This window comes from Choristoneura fumiferana, chromosome 18, assembly GCF_025370935.1.
Source record: "Choristoneura fumiferana chromosome 18, NRCan_CFum_1, whole genome shotgun sequence".
NCBI lineage: Eukaryota > Metazoa > Arthropoda > Insecta > Lepidoptera > Tortricidae > Choristoneura > Choristoneura fumiferana.
In genome coordinates, this window is record NC_133489.1 from 6,652,156 (window position 1) to 6,663,634 (window position 11,479).

The following is an 11,479-nucleotide window of genomic DNA, read 5'->3' on the forward strand; positions in this document are numbered from 1 at the left end:
TATTCCGAGTTTCTTTGCCATAAAAATGGAGTATGTTCGATTTCTTTCACACTTTTTTATTTACTAGTACTTACTCGTAGTTGAAAGAGATATCTAAATATCTCAAGGCCCTCCCTATTTACATTCTACCAGAAGCATCTACTGCGGTGTTAGATCGATCTTGACCCCGAAATGTATCACTGTTGGAACGTTTCTACTGGATTAAATGTAAACAGGGTCTAACTCTTCCTCAACCGCCATTCTGGGGCAAAATTCCGTTCTATTTGAATCCATTTTTTTTTTAAATTAAACCAATTAATAATTCATTTAAGCACTATTAGTGCGGATTACAAAAAACATTGACTGTGCAATTAAGTCGTCTTTCAATCTATTGCATTAGTATTAAATACCGGAAGGTATCCCTCATTAGGAACAGAAAGCACGCGATGTGTTTTTTTGTATAGTTTACTTACAGGATGCACTCAAAATTAACGTCATCGACGACACCAAAAACAAACGAACGCATGAAGTACAGTCTTCCAAGATGAAAAATTGTTTTTGGTGAATATCGTACACTTCAAAATATAGTAAATAAATGATTACTATAGAAAACACCTACTTGGACTAGCTTAATCTGAGACAGCGGAACACGTCGTGCGATAATGAATAGTCATCCAAATATTAATTCGTAAGTAGATAATGTTAATCGTCTTGTCTAGTCTTGTCTTGAGGCTACTTTTTATTCCAATTTATTTATTTAAAATCCCGAAATCTCAACCGATAACAATAAAAAAATATGCACTTGTTCTTCTTAAACGTAAATAAACGCCATAAATAGTTGTTTATGGGAGTTCCCATGGCAATCTCGGAATTTTAATTCAACTGCGAGATTTAATAGCATACGTATGTTTATTTATTTCTTATTTATAGGTACTTCTAACATTATTATTACCGACAAAGTTTTCTCATGATAATTAAAGTTAGACTTAGATTATACGAGTACGTTAAGTACATGAACAGCCTGTAATATATTAAACGATGTATCGTCAATATTTCTAATTACCCATAACATACATCCTTAATGATCCATAAAAATATATCCACACCTCAGAGTAAGACCTTCCTTCCAAATGCCTCAAGTTTATGCTAAGTAGGTTTCTTGTTATGCTATGTTTAATTCCGGTAGCAGTTTTAATCACTAATTACAGTTAATCGACCAATGACAGTACGAATAATCGCGAGTATGAAGGCCAATCCTTTTTAAGAAGCCATCAAAAAAGAGTCTTCATTTCCTGCCACTATTCCGTATTAATAGTTGATTTACTTAACCTCAGCAATTACTGGATATTTTAAATGTTAATTGATATTGCTTCTTTATTAATGACTAGATATTTTCCGCGACTTCGGCTAAGAATTTGTTTATCTCTATCACGTGGGACATTAAAAAAACATGGGACACTTGACACCAATTGACCTAGTCCCAAACTAAGCCAAGCTTGTACCCATACTTGTAGACATACACCATACTAATATTATAAAAATGCGAAAGTGTGTGTGCTTGTGTGTTTGTATGTTTAAAAGACGTTTCACGTCGAAACGGAGCGATGGATTAACGTGATTTTTGGCAAAGAGATTTATGGGCCAGAGAGTGACATAGGCTACTTTTTTTATCTCGGAAAAATGGACAGTTCCCGAGCGAACAGCGCGCGATAACCGAATTCCACGCGGGCGAAGCCGCGGACAAAAGCTAATACATACATTAATACATACTTAAATATACATTTTAAACATCCAAGACCCGAGAACAAACATTCGTATTATTCATACAAATATCTTCACCGGCCGGGAATCAAACCCGAGACCTCAAGCTTCGTAGTCAGGTTCTCTAACCATTTGGCCATCCGGTCGTTAATAATAGTGTGGTGTATGGTTTACCCTTGCATTCACACCACAGTGTAATGGTACTTAATGAATTATTGTTCATGCATAATCCTGCCGCAAATATAAGTAAGCAAGTGCCTAAAATGTATAATTATATTGATGTAAAACGAAACGTCAAATGCGCCTTTACTCCATACCGCAGTAAATCGCTAATATTTATTTCGATTACGCGAGACAACGGTTGTGATTTCATTGAAGAGTAGGTCATGAACAGAGATTAGTGACGTCGTGAGATAGTACTTAGAACTGTTACACGATCCGAGATCCTTATAGGAAGCCGAAGAGAGCGCCTTGACACACTCGTATAATCAACTTGGTAATAAGTGAAGACAAATAGAAATTATTTACATGGAAATTATTTGCAGGTGGTAGGACCATGTGCAAGGTCCGCCTGGATTGCTACCACCATCTTGTTCGCTAATCCTGCCGTGAAGCAGCAGTGCTTGCACTGTTGCATTTCGATGTGGAGAGTAAGACAGCCGGTGAAATTACTGGCACTTGAGGTATCCCATCTTAGGCCTCTACGTTGGCAACGCATCTGCAATCCCCCTGGTGTTGCAGGTGTCTATGGGCGGTGATGATCTCTTACCATCAGGAGACCCACTTGCTCGTTTGCCATCCAGTCGAATAAAAAAAAACGCCGAATGATGTGGTGGAACCTTTGGTTAAAAAAGCAACTGTATTTGTAACTAACCGCAGCGCAGCGAGGGATGTCCATCAACAAGATCGAAAGTTGAATAAAAATAAGAATGGTTTATTGGCTGATAAAATATATACACATTTTGTTATTTAGTAATTTAATTACAAACACACTCATCGCCATCGTCATCATATCAGTCGTAAGACGTCCACTGTTGGACATACGCATCCCCCAAAGATCTGCAGTTGCATCGGTTGGAAGCGGGCTGCATCCAACGTGAGCCTGCGACCATCTCTTTGGGGGATATCCTACACTGCGCTTGCCGATCCGCCGTCTCCATTAGAGAACTTTTCGGTCCTTCTGTTTTCCGTGCTATATGGCCGGCCCATTAGAAACACATTGAAATGACCAATTTGTATGTGTTACATAATAATTACTTCATGGTAAAACTGTTCTTTGTGAGTAACCAACAATACTATTTATCGGACATAGTAGCTACAGACGCGACGGCAAATTTGCACTCCATTTGTTGAAGGGGTTAATTGCAACTATTATAACAATTTTCGAAGGAAAATTCCAAAAATACGCTGCAATGGAATTCACTGCCCTGTGTAAGTTGGCCTAGGAAGAACGAATTGCCACATCTGCCAACGTACGAATTCGCAATATCGCAAAACTTAACCTATATTGCGTAAATACGACTTGATTGTAATTATTCACTATTAAAACGTACATTAATGCAAAGAATCTGCTATTAATCTGTCACAGTATCGACAAGCTGTTAGCCTCGTCTAAATACGGCAGTTCAGCCTATAAAAACGATTGCAACGTTTATTTTACGGCTTTAATTCCATATTAAGTCAATTAAATTTTCTGTTTGGAACAGCTCATTCAAAAACTTCGATGTACGAGTATATACGAGATATAGCCTGACAGATGGACAGTGAAGGGATAATAATAGGGTTCCGTTTAATGTTACCCTTTGGGTACGGAAACATAAAAAAATTCTTTCTTCTGTTTTTTATTTCTTATACTAGGTAATCATGCTGTGTCAATAAGATCTATTAAAACAGATACCTAACATTTTTTTACTTACTTGTAGGTATAGGTGTAAAACTTAAATTTTCCCCTATATGTACGTAACATACGTTACTACATACAAAAAAACTACTGCATAAAAAGCCGTGGTGGACTAGTGGTTCGACCTATGGCCACTCAAGCAGAGGATGGTGGGTTCAAACTCGGCACTTTGAGCTTTTCGAAACTCATGTACGAAATTTCATTTGAAATTCAGCGCGCGCTTTACAGTGAAGAAAAATATCTTGAGGAAATCGGCATAAACCTGCAAACCAATTCACTGGCGTGTCAAGTTCCCAATCCGGACTGGGCCCGCGTGGAAACTACGTCCCAAGCCCTCTTTACACCTAAATTTGCTTGTAACCTTGGTGTACGGACCTAGTCATTGCCGCCGCATACTATTCAGGTTAGCGCCAGTGTATATGTCATATCCAAACAGAACCAAGGCCAATATTTGCGGTTTCTAAGGTGTGATAATAATAAACAGCTAACAATATAACCACTAAGGCTTTAATTATACGTTATAACATAGCTAATAAGTATAATTCTTGCGGAGGTCCATATTTATTAATCAAAAGAATTTCTTACCATTAGGCAAAAAAGTTGAAGTTGAAGAATTTCTTTGCTCAACTTATGATAGCTAAGTTTATGCAAAATAACTATTATAAGGTCGCGGGTGAGCAAAGAAATTCTTTCAATTCATTAATATAATTGTTTGTCATCTAGTCCCTGTCAGCATTAAAAGTACCTAACATTCTAAAGCAAAGTCAGCAGCAAATAAAATAAAGACCACTTGAGTTTCATCAATCAATTTAAATTAAAACTACCTTCACGTTTTTATCTGAATATGTTTAATGGAATTCAAAGTATATTAAATGTTGTATTAATTACCCATATCTAAAGCCAAGAAATGTTGTAAAGAATTATAATATATTAGTATTTTTGTTTTACTAATGAAAGTCACGTAGCCCCTATTTTCATTTGGGAAGTAGGTATTTAGTTTTTTCGACTGTACATGTCACAATAAGTATATTACCTACGTAGCTTATAATAGGTAATCATTTATCGTAAAATATCCCTTTTACTATCACGCATTTGGTTGCAACCTGGCGAGCCTTACCTGTAACAAAAAAACATATAATTAAGCAATATATTTCGGCACAAAAGATTTTTTTACTAATAGCCACTGTTCAGTGGTATCAACATATACATAGACTTTAAAACCCCCATGAGCGAAGTAGAAAGGAGCAGGAAGTGTATTAAGCTAAGATATATTGTATATAAGTGTATTTTGTAAGCCATACCTACGGTAAGTATAGTACATTGTCTTCTTAAAATATTATAGCGAATGTAAACTAGCTAACAATGAATTTAATGCCTGAGAGCTAAAGCAACATAAAACGATTATAGTTTTTTAATTTTCATTACATGCTTGTTTAAATTTTGAATGATTATTCCCACACTCCGCCATTTACTCGAGATTAGATACCGTTTCGTTGTGATTCATAAATGCACTTATAATTATAGTGTTCTTCATGGTCTAGCTCTAGCTAATCACAAAGGAAACAAAGAAGGGCAAATATATCCACAATATCATTCTAAATTTTTACCTATATTAAATCCCTTGTTAATGAAAGTTACAGATCAGTTATAGCAATAACAAGAGATAAAAATAATATAAATTTAAGTTAACAAGCATTTCTAAATAAAGGGGTTAATTTTTAACACTGTTAGGTTTAATTTTTACTAAACGACTATCAAAAGAAAAAATATGTTTGTAAAAAGAGTTCATGATAATCTAAAGTTTTATGATAACTATTATGAAAAACAATAATAATATTCTGCCCTCCTAAGCCAAAAGGCGCTATCTCAAAAAAAAACACTTATGAGTTAGTAATACCATTGTTTAGTTTAAAACATTCTGCATCATATGGTGTAAATGACAGAAAAGCGTTTTTTTTTAGATAGTGCCTTTCGGCTTAGGAGGGCAGTATTCTGAATTTAAGTAGGTACCTATGTTCTAAAAAAAAAAGATAACTGTCTGTTATATATAAGTTACGGTGGTAGTCACACAATTTATGCACAAAGCAGCATGAAGAGTGATGATTATGAATTATGAACAAAAGTCGGTAGTAGAACTAAGAAATAGGTCTAATAATTTAAGTCAATATGGAATTATGGATACAATGAACTAAAATAATTTCCTTGCTCACCCGCGAACTTACGATAGCTAAGCTTATGCAAAATATGAGTCTAACAACTGGTAGCATGGTGTACGGTTGTGTCACTCTGAAGATGAGCTCTGGTTGAATTCGAAACGCGTCAGTGTAGTGTGGTGGTGGTGATAGATGGGTTTGTGTGATTTGTGTGTGTTCTTACAGTGTGGAGGTGGAGGAACTGCATGAACACGCATATTTTGCATAAGCTTAGCTATCGTAAGTTCGCGGGTGAGCAAGGAAATTATTTTAGTTCATTGATATGGACCTCCGCAAAATAACGCCTGATTCAATAAATTATTATGGATACAGTTTCCGAGACCGCTCTGAAGGCCCGAAATTCAAATAACCATTACTCGTCGTATTAGTAAAGATCAGATTATGCAGCGTTCTGTAAGCGTCATGTAAATTATAGACATTCAGAGCATGTGCTAACAAATGGCCAAACCACGATCGGTGTAATTTTCTGCGCAGACGCAGCCAAATCCGGAGCGAATCATTAATCATTAAATGTTTTGCACTCGAACGCCGATAAATGAATGAGATAAATAACCGCTGAGGTGGGTCCTGAGGTGTTACTAGCAAATAGTATTTTGAATGTATTTAAACGTTTGTTTATATACAGTAAAACATAGGTGTGTTTTCCATCTCGATATTCGTAACAAATTACAGACCCGTTATTGCAAAATATATATTTCATCTGTATCGGGCACAGACAAAATAAATGTCAAAGTGACAGATAACAAACAAAACAAGACAAACGAATAAGGTTTATATCAACTTTTTTATATTGGCCCAAGCCTTAAGGCCGCCATCAAGGGGAATAATAATAACTTTTTTATGGTTTATTACATAAGCTATACAAGCATTTTTGCATGATAGGCTCAGTTTACTTAGACTTTAGTAAAAATGAGAATATGCACGGTAGCGTCTATATTATCAACCAGAATTACTTTCTAAAAAAAACTACATACCGACATTATTTAGTCTACTAGGAGTTATAATTATCGGAATGACATTTTTATAGGTACGGCTTTACTATTTCCTTATTATTTTCTTATTTTTTAATGCAGTTAGTTTAATTATTATCTGTGCAAGTATATATATAACTGTGTAATAATCGCTAGAGGCATTTATTTTATTGGTGAAGAATTAAAATATATTTCCGTTTCCGTATTCATTACTGGAGAAAAATAACATATGAAACTATTTTCTAATGGTGATTGGAATATAATGTTGAATGTAGAATTTTGTGATACCTCACGTGCCAGTAATTTCACCGGCTGTCTTACTCTCCACGCCGAAACACAACAGTGCAAGCACTGTTGCTTCACGACAGGATTAGCGATATAAATGTGGGTTTTTTTTTGTAAAAAAACTTTTATTACTTACCTACCAAATATTAGTCACTTCGCCGTTTGTACGTAAAACCATAACATTTTTAATTTGTCCCGGATTCTATCTGTGTGTCCGGCTTATATCATAAATTATAGCCTACGCAAAAATGCGTTACCCTGCAAGATATCAAATAGAATAATTCTTTCTTCTTGAGGCTCTCGAGGATAAGACGAGGATTAAACGTATCAAAGCAGGTAATAGGCAGTCAACGGGCGCAGGCTGAAAATCAGCGCTGCAAGTTTCTTCGCAGATTATGCTATGTAACTTTTTACTGGTCTTACTCTTAAAATAGCTTTATGTGTCAAACCACCATGATAAATTTGATTACTGTCTAAAACCGAGTTTAGATTTGCAAGAAAAATCGTGCAAGCTGTATTACATTGCGAGGCCGTAAAGCCAACGAGTTTGTAGTGGTCAATCGAGCGCCGCAATGTAATGCAACTTGCACGATTTTTCTTGCAAGTCTAAACTCAGCTTAACGCTCTCAAAATCACAATCGTTTTCACCACTTCTCTCTGTCATACAGGATGAGAGTAGAAAGGGATAATGAATGCGATCGCATTAGAGAATCATTTTCATCGTAATATCAGCTGTAGGATGTTAACTGTTCAACATCAGGCTTCCCCTCCCCCATAGACCTCCAGTTGCTTCGGTTGGAAGTGGCCTGCATTCACGGCGAACCCTCAGGTCAGGCCTCAGATTCAATCCACTGGGTACGATAATTTCTAAAAATCTTTAGGTATCAAAGTTTTTGACTTGATGTTTTCCTGTTTTGTTTGCTTGTCTACGTAGGTGTGCTTGAGACCCTATCAGTTATTAAATTATACAGTCACGCCAGATCGCCTCTAGACTATTACGTAGTAACAACAAAACGGTAATTACGCATAATGTGCGTAACTTAATCTTTTGATTATAAAGTGTTGCGTATTTTTACAGCATGTAACATTGTATGTCTTATTTAAGGAAAATTCTTTTAAGGTTACAGCATTTACCAATAGGTACGTGAAATTGTTTCAGTCTTCTACTTAAGGCGCATACCTATAATTTGAAAGGGAATCCTATGTTTATACGTTCGAATCTATCAAAAATACGAATCTTCCAGTTTTCATTAATATCCTGGAAGTTTGATAAAGTTTTAAGTCAATATATTATTAATGGTTCTATAAATTTGAGTTCCATTTGAAATAGTTGCCTTATTTTCGCCTCTAATCAAACAAAAGTTTAAGAAAATAATCAATAATAATTTTAAGATTAAATAAATAATGAATTAAAGAAACCTTAACTACAACCTTAACCCATTTTATTTTTTATGTGTGTTACATTTTGATTTTCAAAATAGACATTAAAATTCTAAATCTAATGTCGTTTTCTTAACAAATTAAGAAAAAGTGCAAAAATGATGTACGCTGAGAGCGGTGAATTTTTACGATTGTATGCAGAAAGTCACTGGAAGCTATTAACGCCTTCTTCATAATTTCTCTTCAAAATACGTTTGACTTGTTTTGTCGTCTTTGACATAGAGTTAAAGCTTTGTTTAGACAGTGCGAAAATGTGAGTTGCGATACATTACCGCCGATAGTCAATCCATACTATCCATTACTAATATTTATAAAATGCGCAAGTAACTCTGTCTGTCTGTCTGTCTGTCTTCTGTCTGTTACGCTTCACGCCAAAACCGCTGAACAGATTTGGATGAAATTTGGTACAGAGAATGAATAGACCTTGGAAAAGGAACATGGCTATGTTTTTTATCCGCGAAAAAGAGGCTTTAAGGGGTTGAAATGGGGATGAAAGTTTATATGGTGGAAGTTCGTCGCTGTCGAAGATAAAACCATGAAACTTGGCATTTAGGAACTAATAAAAAATAAGTCGGTATTTTGTAAGAGCTTTTTTTGAAAAATTCACCTGTGAGGGGATGAAATAGGGCATGAAAGTTCATATGGAGGGTCGTCATTATCGAAAGATCAATCGATGAGTCTTTATTAAACTTGCCATTTCGGCACGTGATTAAGAGATAAATAGACATTTGTTCGGCGTTTTTTAAATTTCTTCCTGTGTGGGGGTGAAATAGGGGATAAAAGTTTATATGGAAGATCGTCATTGTCGAAGATAAATCGATGGTTCTTTTGTGAAACTTGGCATTTGGGCACGTGATAAGAGATAAATAGATATTTGATCGCGCGTTTTTTAAAAATTCTTCCTATGTGAGGGTGAAATAGGGTATGAAAGTTTATATTTGAAGGTCGTCATTGTTCGAATATAAATCGATTGAATTTTATGAAACTTTGCTTTTGGGCACTTATAAAAATAAAATAGATATTTGTTCAAGGCGTTTTGAAAATTTTACCTGCCGAGGGGATGAAATAGGATTTGAAAACTTATATGGAAGATCGTCATTTCACAGATAAATCGATGAATCTTTGTATTTAGGTATTCGATTTAAGAACAAAAACTGGTTAAATTCGACTCAGACTCGCGCATCAAGGGTTCGTACGTAGGTATTTATGAATGAATATCCAGTGTTAGGAAAAAAAATGCTAATAGAGCTACCTTTATACAAAATTCCAAGTTTTTAGGACAGCCGGAAGTACCCTAAACCTTTTTCTGTTAAGGCGATTTGTATGGAAACACCTTTTTAATGACTGTAGCTTTTGATTGCGTTAATTTAAAAGATCGATTTTTTTCACAGCTTCCGGGACTATTGACCTTGAGCTTAGGGTTTTAATTTCAACTCGATACATACTCCGCGCGTTTACGGGATAAAGGGTCTAAGGGTTCCATTTTTTTCCTTTTGAGGTACGGAACCCTAAAAAACATTTGTTCGGGCTCTTTTCACATTTCGTCATTTTTCATACTTGAAAATATGGGGATGAAAGTTCTTAAGGAATTCAAACAAATTTACTATAAGTATACTTATCGGAAACATGTGTAGCTATGCTTAGTAAGAATGACGTCTTAATTATAATCCTACCCTCCTAAATTACAATAAAGGACGTAAAATGTCAGAGTTCACTATGAAGAATTAGTCCTTTTGTTGTTGGCAGGGTAGAATACACGTCGTATTGCTAAAATATGGCTACCCCGCAAAATATTTATGTTTTTAGAAAGAATAGAACAAAAAAAAAATAGTTTAGATATAAAAGCAATGTATTAAAATAGCTTATTTTCAGTAAACCGTAGAGGTTTCTCTTGTGCTATTATTGGCAGGAATAGGTACCCTAAATAAATTAAACACTTTCCAAAGTTACTATTCCACGCGGACGAAGTCGCGGGCAAAAGCTAGTCACTTATAAATTCATTGGCATATGGAACCGCAATGTTACAAAACTAACACTATATTTTCCCCAACGTTGAAATTAAGCTTAATATAATAATAGCGTTACGTTAATAAACATGCAGGTAATTCCATTCATTTCTGCGCGTGGGCAAGCGATAACTACCAAATGCAGGCAGTGATGTCAGTGACCCTTTATGAGTGACATCACATTTACGAAATAGGTTGGGAATGTTGGGATACCTAAACAAGCTGTTGAACAAGTTATGTTATAGGAACGACAAGGCGCAAGAGAGTTACCTACGGTAAAATGGCGGCATCAAAATCAAAGAAAATAACATTTGTTTTGAATTTAAGTATGTATCATTTAGGTGCATGAAATAAAATTAACCTCAAAGGCTTTTCATGAATCATGAAAAATACCTACAGGAGTAAAGTAGAAATTGATCAGTGTTTTTTGTTATTGTTGGAAACTTCGATTTTTTCGCTTCAAACTTCACCAGTTCTAAAACATTACGTCTAATCACAGTACTTTATTTGAAATTAGGTAATGTAACATAATCTTAAAGGCGTTATAACGCTATAGTAATAAGTATTCCAATTTGTAATGCATCATGTTTTAACGCCGTATCGGGAGCTATTTATTTTAATTATAGCACTGAATGTTAACGAGATTTATTATAGCGTAGGTAATATTAATATTATGTAAGCTTGGTGATGAATGAGATGAAAACAGAAGTGTTATTGTGACGTAACATGACCAGTCAATAATCCGACTTGGCTGTATGGTCTTAAAATCTTTGCCTTTTCTTCAGTGAGGTGAATAAAAAAAGTAATTCAGAGAAAATTTGCTATTTTATTATCTCCGCTTATCACCCGTTTCCAACCTGATAATGGTTTTCCGTCCTTTCGGATATGGAGCATACCTAGTTTGTTCAAACAATTGCGCACTCC

General features: G+C 35.2%; 1 protein-coding gene across 6 annotated transcripts in view; it reads right to left on the bottom strand.

The window, feature by feature from the left end:
- Cda5 (Chitin deacetylase-like 5) overlaps positions 1 to 11,479 on the bottom strand; it is a 152,187-nt gene that overhangs the window by 41,643 nt on the left and 99,065 nt on the right. The gene's annotated exons all lie outside the window — the stretch shown is intronic.